Raw genomic sequence first — 13,140 nt, forward strand, 5'->3', positions numbered from 1 at the left:
CTTAAATGATAAAAAGGTCTTTGCAAAGGGTTGATGGTTAAGGATCTTTGTCCTTGTTACTAACTACAACATGATAATTGCAAGGATCAATCCCATTAAGTCATCCTCTAATAAGTGAAGGAAAGTCAAATGAGCTTTATCAATTCTAATCCATAAGTCCTAGCCACCTCACTAATTAACTTAGTCGAAGCTAAAGTCAATGGACACCAATCATCAATCACTTGGACATTAGTAACTCAAGTTCACCTAAGTTACCATGCCAAGCCAAGAGGAGAAAATTCTACTCTAACATCCTTCCAAGCATTTTGTCAAACACTTGGAAGGCATAAAAGTAAAGTGAGATAAAATTGCAAGAAATGTAAATCTACAACTACTCAAGGCAAGGAAATAACAATAGAAAAGCAATTAAACAATAAAAGAAATCAAACATAAATTGCATTAAAAGAAAATAAAAGCAACAAGAGTGCATCAACAACAAAGTAAACAAATACAAGGAGTAAAATACTAAACTAAGAAAGTAAAGATAAAGTAACAAGAAATTGCAAAGGAAAAGTAAATCAAGACATGAATTAAACCTAGATCTAAAGAAATCCTAATCTATATCTAACCTAATTCTAGAGAGAAGAGAGAGCTTTTCTCTCTAGAAACTAACTAAAGCATGGTGAAAACTCTACTAATTGCTCTCCCCCTTGACCCCTCTCGAATTTTGCATGTAACAGCCTCATAAATGAGTTGGATTTGGGCCTGGAAAGCTTAGAAATCCCCCCAGCGAATTCATTTTAATGAGGTCACGTGCGAGATGTGACGCGTACGCATGGGCCATGCGTACGCGTCATCTGGCATTTTGCTTCTCACACGTACGCGTCATGTCACGCGTACGCGTCGCCTGGACAACCTCATTTTCACCCGTGCGCGTCGGTGTATGCATTCCAAATCCTTGATTTTCCATGAATTCTCCACTTTGCATGCTTTTCTCTTCACTCCTTTGATCCATTCCTAGCCTTTTCAACCTGAATTCACTAACAAACACATCAAGGCATCTAGTGGAATCAAAGGTGAACTAAAATTAGCAAATTGAAGGCCTTAAAAGCATGTTTTTACACTTAAGCACAAATTAAGAGAAAGGCATGAAACCATGCCATTTCATTGAATAAATGTGAGAAAAGTCGGTAAAGTCCCCCTAAATTAAGCATAAGATAAACCCTAAAAATGGGGTTTATCATGGAGTTTGATGATAAGAGAAGCAAGGAATGTAAATAGCAAGCAATGAGACTAGCATGAAATTAAATGAAAGCAAGTAAAGACAATGAAAATGGAAATTAAATGGCAAAGAGGGCTCTTGGCAAGAAGTGGGGAATTAAGAACTCCTATCCTAGTTATGGACCATAAACATGGTAATTGTGTAGAATTAATCCCAATTTGTCAATCCTAACATTGAGAATTAGTCAAAAGGGCATAATTAATCTCAATCTACAAGTCCTAGCCAACTCTATTATGGAAGGCTTAGAGTTAGTGGAAACCAAATCTACTAACAATCCTAACACAATGTGAAATAGACATCCACAACTCAAATTCACCTAATTACCCAATTTCCCAATGATGCCAGGGCATTTTGGCCAGTTTCACTGACCTTTTCTTTACTGTTTTAGGGTAGTTTCATGCATTTTCTTAGGAAATAAGCAAGTTTTGGGTAAAATTTCACTTACATCTTGATTAAAGCAAACATGGTGCACTTTACATGATTTTATGAGAATTTTGCATGAATTATATGACAAATTGGATGGTGCATGTCTCATGACTTGGATTAGAACTTTGATGCACTTTATTGTTTGATTTCAGGACAAAGGAAGCAAGGAAGAACCACGTTAGCAGCCACGTTAGTCTAACTAACGTGACCACTAACGTGGAATGGGAGCTAGCTTGCAACGTTAATGAGAAAAGTAATTTCCAATATCGTCCTCGAAAGCCATAATAGCCCACATTAAGAGTCACGTTAACTAAGTTAATGTGAACTCTAACGTGGAAGAAAGAAATAAGGACAACGTTAATGACATTCACCTTTGTCACTAACGTTGGACCAAGCTCATAAGTGGCCATGTTAAGAGCCACGTTAACTCAGTTAACGTGGAGTCTAACGTTGGGAAGCAAAAGAGAAGCCAACGTTAGTGACACTCACCTTTGTCACTAACGTTGGAGATGGCTATCAACACCACGTTAGAAGCCACGTTAACATAGTTAACGTGGACTCTAACGTGGGAAGTAGGGGCATCTTGGAACATTAGTGACAAAGATAAGTGTCACTAACGTTCTCGAAGGATTGGCAAGCCTACATTAAGAGCCACGTTAACTAAGTTAACGTGGATTCTAACGTAGGGGGAAGGGAGGACTCTCAACGTTATTGGAAAAGGTGAGTCCCAATAACGTGTGCGAAGGACCAAGAGGCAATGTTAGTGGTCACGTTCGTGCCACTAACGTTGAAGTTAACGTGGATCATCCCTGGGTTAGGAACGTTAGTGAAAAAGGTGATTGTCACTAACGTTCTCCAAGCCACACTCTCACTTAACGTTAACGCCACTAACATCCTGAGCTAAACACCCTGCCTACTTCACACTTTCTCTCTGCAAGTAAAGCTAAGCCCACTAAAGAGGATAACTGCTTCAAACTCAAGATCCAAAGGCCCATATCCAAGACTTGAAGAACCAACTAGAAGATCAGAAGAGTAGTATATATAGGGGTAGTTTTGAATTAGAAAAAAAGCTTTTTGGGGGAGTTGGAAATGGGAGAACTACTCTCTGTATAATTTTACTTTTCTGCACTTCTAGTTTTACTTTTCATAATGTATTTTTCATCTTTGTTTTTGATTTCCAGAGCTATGAACAACTAAACCCCTTTCATTGGGTTAGGGAGCTCTGTTGTAATTTGATGGATCAATATTAGTTTTCATTATTCTTCTTCTATCTTTTCTCTTGATTTTACTAGAAAGTTTAAATCTTCATCCAATTGGGTAGTTATCTTGGAAAAGAAGCTATTCATACTTGGATCTCTTCTGAACCTTGGAAGAGGAATGAAGAGATCATGCTAGAAATGCTTTCTCATGTTGGACCAAATTGGGGTTGGATGGATATGGTGACTATAATTCTACCAACACTTGATTTGGAATGCATGTGGTATAATCAGTGACCATACTTCATCTCTTCTCATGAACAATTGACCAAGGAATTGGCTATTGATCAAGATTTGAGAGATTGAATTACAAGGAATTGTAATTCGATCACTTAAGATTGCCAAGGAGACCAATGAACGCATTGATTGAGGAAGAGATGAAAATGAACTTGATCCGGAGAATGCAACATCTCCTAAGCGCAATGAATTCCCCATTTCTGATCTTACCCATTCTCTTTAATTTCTGCAACTTACTTTTATTAGCATCTTCCTCATTCCCATTTAAGATTCTGCAATTTACTTTTAGCCATTTACATTCAGCTCTTTATTTCCAGCAATTTACATTTTCTGCTATTTACTTTCCCGCCATTTAATTTTCTGCAAATCTCAAATCAAAATCTGCTTCGCTCAACTAGAACATTCCTCTAATTAAAGTTGCTTGACCAATCAATCCCTGTGGGATTTGACCTCACTCTATTGTGAGTTTTTACTTGACGACAATTCGGTATACTTGCCGAAGGAAAATTGTTGAGAGACAAGTTTCCGTGCATCAAGTTTATGGCGCCGTTGCCGGGGATTGATTTTCTATCAACAATGACTAAATTGGAGGATAACTAGATTGAGCATTTTTTTTTTCTTTTGTTTGATTTAAGTTCATTTGAGTAATTTACTTTCTGTTCAGTTATTTTCTTCCCTTCCCCCTACCCATTTTCTTATTTGTTTACAATTCAGTCCACTAACCCACTAACTGTTTGATATATTGCATCACTCACACTAACAGCATTTCTATAGAAATTACTTTCTGCATCTATTTCCTTGCTTGTGCCTTGTTGGTTGTATGACAGGGAGAAGAAGCGGGGCTTCAACTTCCTTTGATTCTGAACCTGAGAGGACCTTCATTAGATTAAGGAGGGAAGCAAGAGGAAAAAGAGTAGTTGGTGCTGAGGAAAAGGAGGAGTACTTTGAACCAGATATGAACGAGAATATGGAACACCATCATGAAGAAGAGGCTCACAACCATGGCCGAGAAGGTCCAGCACATCAGGCTGGGTAAGAGAGAAGGGTTCTGGGTTCTTACATCAACCCAAACCTAGGAAATTGTGGAAGCAGCATCCAAAGGCCAACTATACATGCCAACAACTTTGAACTAAAGCCACAGCTCATCACCCTTGTTCCGAACAATTGTTCATTCGGAGGAGGTGTCCAAGAAGACCCCAATCAACATCTAACCACCTTCCTGAGGATATGTGATACTGTGGAGTCTAATGGTGTTCATCCTAACACCTATAGACTACTTCTGTTCCCTTTCTCACTCAAGGACAAGGCATCTAAATGGATGGAATCCTTCCCAAAGGAGAGTTTAGCAACTTGGGAAGATGTGGTAAACAAATTCTTGGCAAGATTCTATCCTCCTCAACGGATCAACAGGCTGAGAGCTGAGGTTCAAACCTTCAGGCAGCAAGATGGTGAGACTCTATATGAAGCATGAGAGAGGTTTAAGGACCTGACAAGAAGGTGTCCACCAGATATGTTCAATGAATGGGTGCAACTACACATTTTCTATGAAGGCCTTTCTTATGAATCAAAGAAGGGAGTAGACCACTCATCAGGGGGATCTCTGAACAAGAAGAAGACCATCGAAGAAGCCATAGATGTCATTGAGACTGTAGCAGAGAATGACTATTTCTATGCTTCTGAAATAGGCAACACTAGAGGAGTGATGGAGCTAAACAATGTGGATGTACTGCTGGCCCAAAACAAGCTTATCACCAAGCAGCTGGCTGACCTCACCAAGAAGATGGAGAGGAACCAAGTAGCAGCAATCACCACCTCATCAGCAACCCAAGAGTGAGTGAATACAGAGGCTGAGGATGAGCAAGAACAAGCCAACTACATTGGAAACTCACCCAGGCAGACCCATGATCAATACTCCAAGACCTACAACCCTGGTTGGAGGAATCACCCAAACTTTGGGTGGAGAAATCAACAAGATCAAAGCCAAGATCAGAGACGTCACAACCCCAACAACCATGCAGCTCACCAACATTCCACACAGAGATCATATCAACACCACCCTAACAACACCTCTCCACATCCATACCAAAACAAAAATAACCCAACTCACCCATCCACTCTCAACTCACCATCATCTGAAGATAGACTCTCCAGAATTGAGACCCTACTTGAGGGCATATGCAAAAAGATTCAAGACAGTAAGGCATTCCGAGAAGAAGTGCAGTCCAATATGCAGAATCAAAATGCTGCCATCAAGAAACTTGAGACACAAATTGGATACCTATTCAAGCAAATTTCCAGCCATAACCCTCGTAGTGATGCAGACTCAAACCAAAGGGAGGAGTGTTAGGCTATCACCCTCAGAAGTGGAAAGGAATTGAAGGAGACTCCCAAGCAACCACAAGAGAAAGATTCGGTTAGACAGAAGGAGGAACAAGATGAAGTTCAAGTCCCCACCTCCAACTCACATCAAAAGGAAGGAGAGCTGAAGCCATATGTTCCCAAAGTCCCATATCCTCAACAACTGAAGAAGAAGGGGGATGACAGCCAGTTCTCCAGATTTTTGGAAATCTTCAAAAAATTACAGATTAACATACCATTTGCTGAAGCAATAGAGCAAATGCCGCTCTATGCTAAGTTCTTGAAGGAATTGATGACTAAGAAGAGAAGTTGGAGGAGCAATGAAACTGTGATACTAACAGAAGAATGTAGTGCTATCATTCAGCATAAACTACCCCAAAAATTGAAGGATCCTGGGAGTTTCCAGATCCCTTGTATTATAAGGGAAATCACAGTGGAGAAGGCTCTATGTGACTTAGGAGCCAGCATAAATCTGATGTCAGTAGCTATGATGAGAAAAATGAAAATCGAGGAGGCTAAGCCAACAAAAATGGCCCTACAACTGGCAGACCGATCGTTCAAGTTCCCTCATGGTGTAGTGGAAGATTTGCTGGTGAAAGTGGGGGATTTCATCTTCCCAGCAGACTTTGTGGTGTTGGACATGCAGGAGAAAGCCAAGGCTTCTATCATCCTGGGAAGACCGTTCTTAGCTACTGCTGGAGCTGCCATTGATGTCCAAAAAGGTGACCTCACCTTAAGATTACACAATGAAAAGATGACATTCAATGTGTTCAAGGCCATGAGTTACCCACCAGAACAATTGGGAGAATGTATGAGGTTGGACTCACTGGAAGATGCAGTGCAGGAGAGCTTTGAAGAAGAAAAACATGAAAGGTTAACAGAGGAGGAGTCAACGTCTAGTGAAGAGGTTGCAACAGCAGAGATTCATATACAAGGTGCACTAAAGGAAGAGAATGAAAAGTTAGAAGCACCCAAACTTGAACTCAAAGCACTGCCACCCACTCTCAAATATGCATACTTAGGAGAGAATGAAAGCTACCCAGTGATCATAAACTCATCCCTCAGCCAAGATCAAGAGAATAAACTGCTCAAAGTGTTGCAAAGGCATAAAGATGCCATTGGATGGACCCTCGCTGACCTAAAAAGGATCAATTCGGCCATATGCATGCATAAAATACTATTGGAAGATGATGCCAAACCATCTATTCAATCCCAAAGGAGGCTGAACCCAATCATGAAGGAAGTGGTACAGAAGGAAGTTATGAAGTTGTGGCAGGGAGGGGTAATCTACCCGATCTCAGACAGCCCCTGGGTCAGCCCCGTGCATGTTGTTCCGAAAAAGGGAGGAATCACTGTAGTTCCCAATGAGAGGAACGAACTAATCCCCACCAGGAGCGTCACAGGATGGCGAATGTGCATAGACTACAGAAAACTAAATGAAGCTACACGAAAAGATCATTTCCCCCTTCCATTCATGGATCAGATGTTGGAAAGACTCGCAGGACACTCATACTATTGTTTTCTCGACGGTTATTCAGGATATAACCAAATAGTGGTTGATCCTAGAGACCAAGAGAAAACCTCATTTACTTGCCCATATGGAGTGTTTGCTTACAGGCGCATGCCATTTGGGCTATGTAATGCGCCTGCAACTTTCCAACGCTGCATGCTATCTATCTTCTCGGATATGATAGAGAAATTCATTGAAGTCTTTATGGATGATTTTTCAGTATTCAGAGATTCCTTTCCTAGTTACTTAAATCACCTAGCCTTGGTATTGAAAAGGTGCCAAGAGACCAATCTGGTCCTGAACTGGGAGAAATGTCACTTTATGGTAATTGAAGGAATAGTCCTTGGCCATAAGGTTTCTAACCAAGGCATTGAGGTTGACAGAGCTAAGGTGGAACTTATTGAAAAACTTCCACCACCCAGTGATGTCAAGGCAATTAGGAGTTTTTTAGGGCATGCTGGCTTTTACAGGAGGTTTATTAAAGATTTTTCAAAGATAGCCAAGCCCTTAAGCAATCTCCTTGTATCTGATACACCGTTTGTCTTCGATGAAAAATGCATGCTAGCATTCGAAAATTTGAAACAGAGGTTGTCCTCTGCCCCTATCATTTCCCCACTTGATTGGAACTTACCTTTTGAATTGATGTGTGATGCATCTGATTTTGCAGTTAGGGCCGTGTTAGGGCAGAGGAAAGATAACTTAGTCCATGTGATCTACTATGCTAGCAAAGTCCTCAATGACACTCAAAGAAATTATACCACTACTGAAAAGGAGTTGCTAGAAATAGTATTTGCATTTGACAAGTTTAGATCATACCTCATTGGTGCTAAAGTGATTGTTTTGACATATCACACAGTACTTAAATATTTGTTTGCCAAGCAAGAATCAAAACCAAGACTAATAAGGTAGATCTTATTATTGCAGGAGTTCAACATTGAAATTAGAGACAAGAAAGGAGTGGAGAACAAGGTAGTAGATCACCTATCCAGAATCCCTCATGATAAAGGTGGAGCACATGATACAAGTGTAAATGAACTCTTTCCTGATGAGCAGTTGATGACAGTTCACAAAGCACCATGGTTTGCAGACATTGCCAACTTCAAGGCAACTGGGGCTCTACCTCCAGAGATCAACAAACATCAAAAAAGAAAGCTCATAAATGATGCAAAATATTTTGTCTCGGATGAGCCATATCTCTTCAAGAAGTGTTCAGATGGAATCCTGAGAAGATGTGTTTCAGAAGAAGAAGGACGAGAGGTCCTGTGGAATTGCCATGGCTCGTGCTATGGAGGCCATTTTGGAGGGGACAGAACTGCAGCCAAGGTGTTACAAAGCGGATTCTTTTGGCCCACCCTTTTTAAGGATGCCAAGGAACTAGTAAAGAACTGCAATGAATGCTAAAGAGCTGGAAACTTGCCCAGAAGAAATGAGATGCCACAAAATTTCATCTTAGAACTGGAACTGTTTGATGTATGGAGAATCGATTTCATGGGACCATTCCCAACCTCATATTCAAACAAGTATATTTTGGTGGCAGTGGACTACGTTTCCAAGTGGGTGGAGGCTATTGCAACCCCAACAAATGATAACAAGGTGGTCATGAACTTCCTCAGGAAGAATATCTTTAGCCGGTTTGGAGTCCCACGAGCACTCATCAGTGATGGAGGGAGCCACTTTTGTAATAGACCACTAGAAGCTCTTCTCCTACGATACGGAGTGAAACACAAGGTTGCCACGCCTTACCACCCCCAAACAAGTGGGCAGACTGAGATATCTAACAGAGAGCTAAAAAGGATTTTGGAAAAGACTGTAGGAGCATCAAGAAAGGATTGGTCGAAGAAGCTGGATGATGCTCTTTGGGCATACAGAATAGCATTCAAAACACCACTCGGGATGTCCTCGTATCAACTGGTGTATGGGAAAGCTTGTCACTTACCACTAGAGCTGGAACAAAGAGCCCTCTGGGCTCTCAAGATACTAAATTTTGACAGCATTGCTGCTGGTGCAAAGAGGATTCTGCAGCTGCAAGAGATGGAGGAATTCATATCTGAAGCTTATAAAAATGCCAAGATTTATAAAGAAAATGCGAAGAGGAGACATGACTTCCATCTGGCACCCAGGAGTTTCGCAAAGGGGCAGCAAGTACTCCTTTACAACTCCAAATTGAGACTGTTCCCAGGAAAACTCAAATCAAGGTGGTCAGGACCCTTTCTTGTCACAAAAGTCTCGCCATATGGACACATAGAAATCATGGATGAGAGTTCGGAGAGGACTTTCACTGTGAACGGACAAAGGCTCAAACACTATATGGGCAACATGGGGGAAAACCCCAAAGTGAAGTATCTTCTCAAGTAATGGAGGAATCGTCGAGCTAGCGATGCTAAAAGAGCGCTTTGTTGGGAGGCAACCCAACTTAAGGTAGTTTTTTTTCATTGTCATTTTAATAAAGATCACAAGTTGTTTCCCCTATATTGCATGGAGCTAAGTTTGGTGTTCCACACCAAAATGAATCCAAGAGTGAAAGTGTGATTCTAAGTTTGGTGTTCCACCAAAGATATTAATTAGAATCACATTACACTCCAATGGCCAACTATTAGCTCCAACCAATCAAGGGAACCACTTAGCAGGAGTTTAGTCTTTAGTCAATTGTTGTTTGTGTTAGTAACAACCTATGAGGCTCTCTGCAAGTATGCAATATGTCTACTAGGCAAGGAACTAAGTTTGGTATTCACACACCAAATTAAGTTCAGAAATTCACAAGCATACATGCGAGCTAACTATTTCTCAAGTGCTTTGGGAACAAGCAACTTCCAATAACTTTGCAGGAACCTTCTGAGGAAATGGTGCACCATCATCCAAGGAAGTGAAGGAGCAAATATTATGGATGAGGACAACAAGGGGACAGCTAGAAACCATCACCCGAAGGTTGTGTTGTTACTTAACTCCATATACTTGAAATGCTAAGAATTGGAAGTCCGAAGGACCTTGATTAATAGTTACTCATTAGTTTAAATCATTGTAGTTTAATGTTTCTTTTGCTTTTGTCATATGTGTGTTGTCCACGATACCTGCTGCATATTCACCTTGCCTACTTGTATGCTTGTCTCCTTTTAATCAAATAAAAAGAGAATGTGTGTTATCAAAGACCAGAGGGGAGTTCAAGTTGTGGAGTAAGTTCCTAATTTTATGGTGTGATAATAGATTAGCTAAGTTGGTTCACCAATAAGGTGGGAAGGCAACTATTTGTCCTGAATCATATGCTTGAAACACACCCCATGAGACTAGCCAAATAACAAGATCCCAATAAAAGAAAAGGGAAAGAAAAATGAAAGTTAAGAATAAAAGAAAAAGAGTAAGAAATAAGGCTAGGCACCAAGGGTTTGAATCTTGAGGGAAGTGTCTGTGGTGTTCCTGTGTAAGGGATTTACTTGGATGAATAAGCTCTTAGGGGTGCCTTATCACCTGGTAACTTGGGTTAACTAACCCGGGATTATCAGCTGAAAGTCCACTTTCAAGAGTAACCTTTGCTACAGAACGCTTAGTAACCCAAAGAGGTGCTGGACACTAAGGTCTCAAGAAAGAAAATAATAAACCATGTGCCTGTGGTGTGTATGTATGGGGGAAAGAGACTTGAGGGAGTAAGTCCTTAGGGGTGTCTTAATACCTAGCACCTTGAACCAACTGGTTCGGGAGTACTGGCTGAAAGCTTATCTTAAAGAGTCACCCCCTCACAGAGCACCTAGTCTAAGAACACAAACAAGCCCTGAAATAACAAAAAGGATCAATGAATAAAAGTCTCATGGGATGCAATCAAGTGAGTATTCTAGGACATGATAATGGTCTGAAAGCCAGTGAAGGAATGAACCTAAGTTGCTATGCATGAAACCACCATAAAACCAAGGACATGACTTCCACAATAATGACTCATTCCTCTTGGCATTCCATTCATCATTCTCTTGCTCCAGTACTTGCTTAGGGACAAGCAAGCTTTAAGTTTGGTATTGTGATGCCAGGGCATTTTAGCCAGTTTCACTGACCTTTTCTTTACTGTTTTAGGGTAGTTTCATGCATTTTCTTAGGAAATAAGCAAGTTTTGGGTAAAATTTCACTTACATCTTGATTCAAGCAAACATGGTGCACTTTACATGATTTCATGAGAATTTTGCATGAGTTATATGACAAATTGGATAGTGCATGTCTCATGACTTGGATTAGAACTTTGATGCACTTTATTGTTTGATTTCAGGACAAAGGAAGTAAGGAAGAACCACGTTAGCAGCAACGTTAGTCTAACTAACGTGACCACTAACGCGGAATGGGAGCTAGCTTGCAACGTTAATGAGAAAAGTAATCGCCAATAACGTCCTCGAAAGCCATAATAGCCCACGTTAAGAGTCACGTTAACTAAGTTAACGTGAACTCTAACGTGGAAGAAAGAAATAAGGCCAACGTTAGTGACATTCACCTTTGTCACTAACGTTGGACCAAGCTCATAAGTGGCCACGTTAAGAGCCACGTTAACTCAGTTAACGTGGACTCTAACGTTGGGAAGCAAAAGAGAAGCCAACGTTAGGGACACTCACCTTTGTCACTAACGTTGGCCAAGCCACAATAAGCCACGTTAGTTGCCACATTAACTTAGTTAACGTGGAAGCTAACGTGGAGAAAGCAAGTGATCGCCAACGTTAGTGACACTTACCTTTGTCACTAACGTTGGGATGTACCACCACAAGCCACTATGAGCAACGTTAGCTCCAACGTTAGTTAACGTGGAAGCTAACGTGGATAAAGGAGATGATGAGCCAACGTTAGTGACACTCACCTTTGTGACTAACGTTGGAGATGGCTATCAACACCATGTTAGAAGCCACGTTAACCTAGTTAACGTGGACTCTAACATGGGAAGTAGGGGCATCTTGGAACGTTAGTGACAAAGGTAAGTGTCAGTAACGTTCTCGAAGGATTGGCAAGCCTACGTTAAGAGCCACGTTAACTAAGTTAATGTGGACTCTAACGTAGGGGGAAGGGAGGACTCTCAACGTTATTGGAAAAGGTGAGTCCCAATAACGTGTGTGACGGACCAAGAGGCAACGTTAGTGGTCACGTTGGTGCCACTAACGTTGAAGTTAACGTGGATCATCCCTGGGTTAGGAACGTTAGTGAAAAAGGTGATTGTCACTAACGTTCTCGAACCTACACTCTCACTTAACTTTAACACCACTAACGTCCTGAGCTAAACACCCTGCCTACTTCACACTTTCTCTCTACAAGTAAAGCTAAGCCCACTGGTGCACGAAATTGTGATGTCCAGGCTCAAACAATCCCCGGCAACGCGCCAAAAACTTGGTGCACGAAATTGTGATGTCACATTCATAATTTGTCACAACTTCGATACAACTAACCAGCAAGTGCACTGGGTCGTCCAAGTAATACCTTACGTGAGTAAGGGTCGAATCCCACGGAGATTGTTGGTATGAAGCAAGCTATGGTCACCTTGTAAATCTCAGTCAGGCAGATATAAAGTGATAATGGTGTTTTCGAATATGATATAATAAAATAGAGATAGAGATACTTATGTAAATCATTGGTAGGAATTTCAGATAAGCGAATGGAGATGCTTTTCGTTCCTCTGAACCTCTGCTTTCCTGCTATCTTCATCCAATCTGTCTTACTCCTTTCCATGGCTGGCTTTATGCAAGGGCATCACCGTTGTCAGTGGCTACATCCCCTCCTCTCAGTGAATAATATGCTCACGCACCCTGTCACGGCACGGCTATTCATCTGTCGGTTCCCGATCATGCTGGAATAGGATTCACCCTCCTTTTGCGTCTGTCACTAACGCCCAACAATCGCGAGTTTGAAGCTCGTCACAGTCATTCAATCATTGAATCCTACTCGGAATACCACAGAAAAGGTTTAGACTTTCCGGATTCTCTTGAATGCCGCCATCATTCTAGCTTACGCCACGAAGATTCTGGTTAGGAGATCTAAGAGATACTCATTCTAGCTTATTTCATGTAGAACAGAAGTGTTTGTCAGGCACGCGTTCATAAGGGAGAAGGATGATGAGCGTCACACATAATCATCACCTT

The 13,140-nt window shown here is 41.1% G+C and overlaps 1 non-coding gene across 1 annotated transcript; it reads right to left on the reverse strand.

Annotated features, from left to right (window-relative positions):
* Positions 1-4,588: 4,588 nt before the first annotated feature.
* LOC148564917 (small nucleolar RNA R71) lies at positions 4,589-4,695 on the reverse strand. The gene has a single exon (XR_015885157.1). It is a non-coding gene; the product is annotated as a small nucleolar RNA R71 (small nucleolar RNA).
* Positions 4,696-13,140: the final 8,445 nt, after the last annotated feature.

The sequence above is a fragment of the Arachis ipaensis genome, chromosome B5 (genome assembly GCF_059453495.1).
Source record: "Arachis ipaensis isolate K30076 ecotype BB chromosome B5, ASM5945349v1, whole genome shotgun sequence".
NCBI lineage: Eukaryota > Viridiplantae > Streptophyta > Magnoliopsida > Fabales > Fabaceae > Arachis > Arachis ipaensis.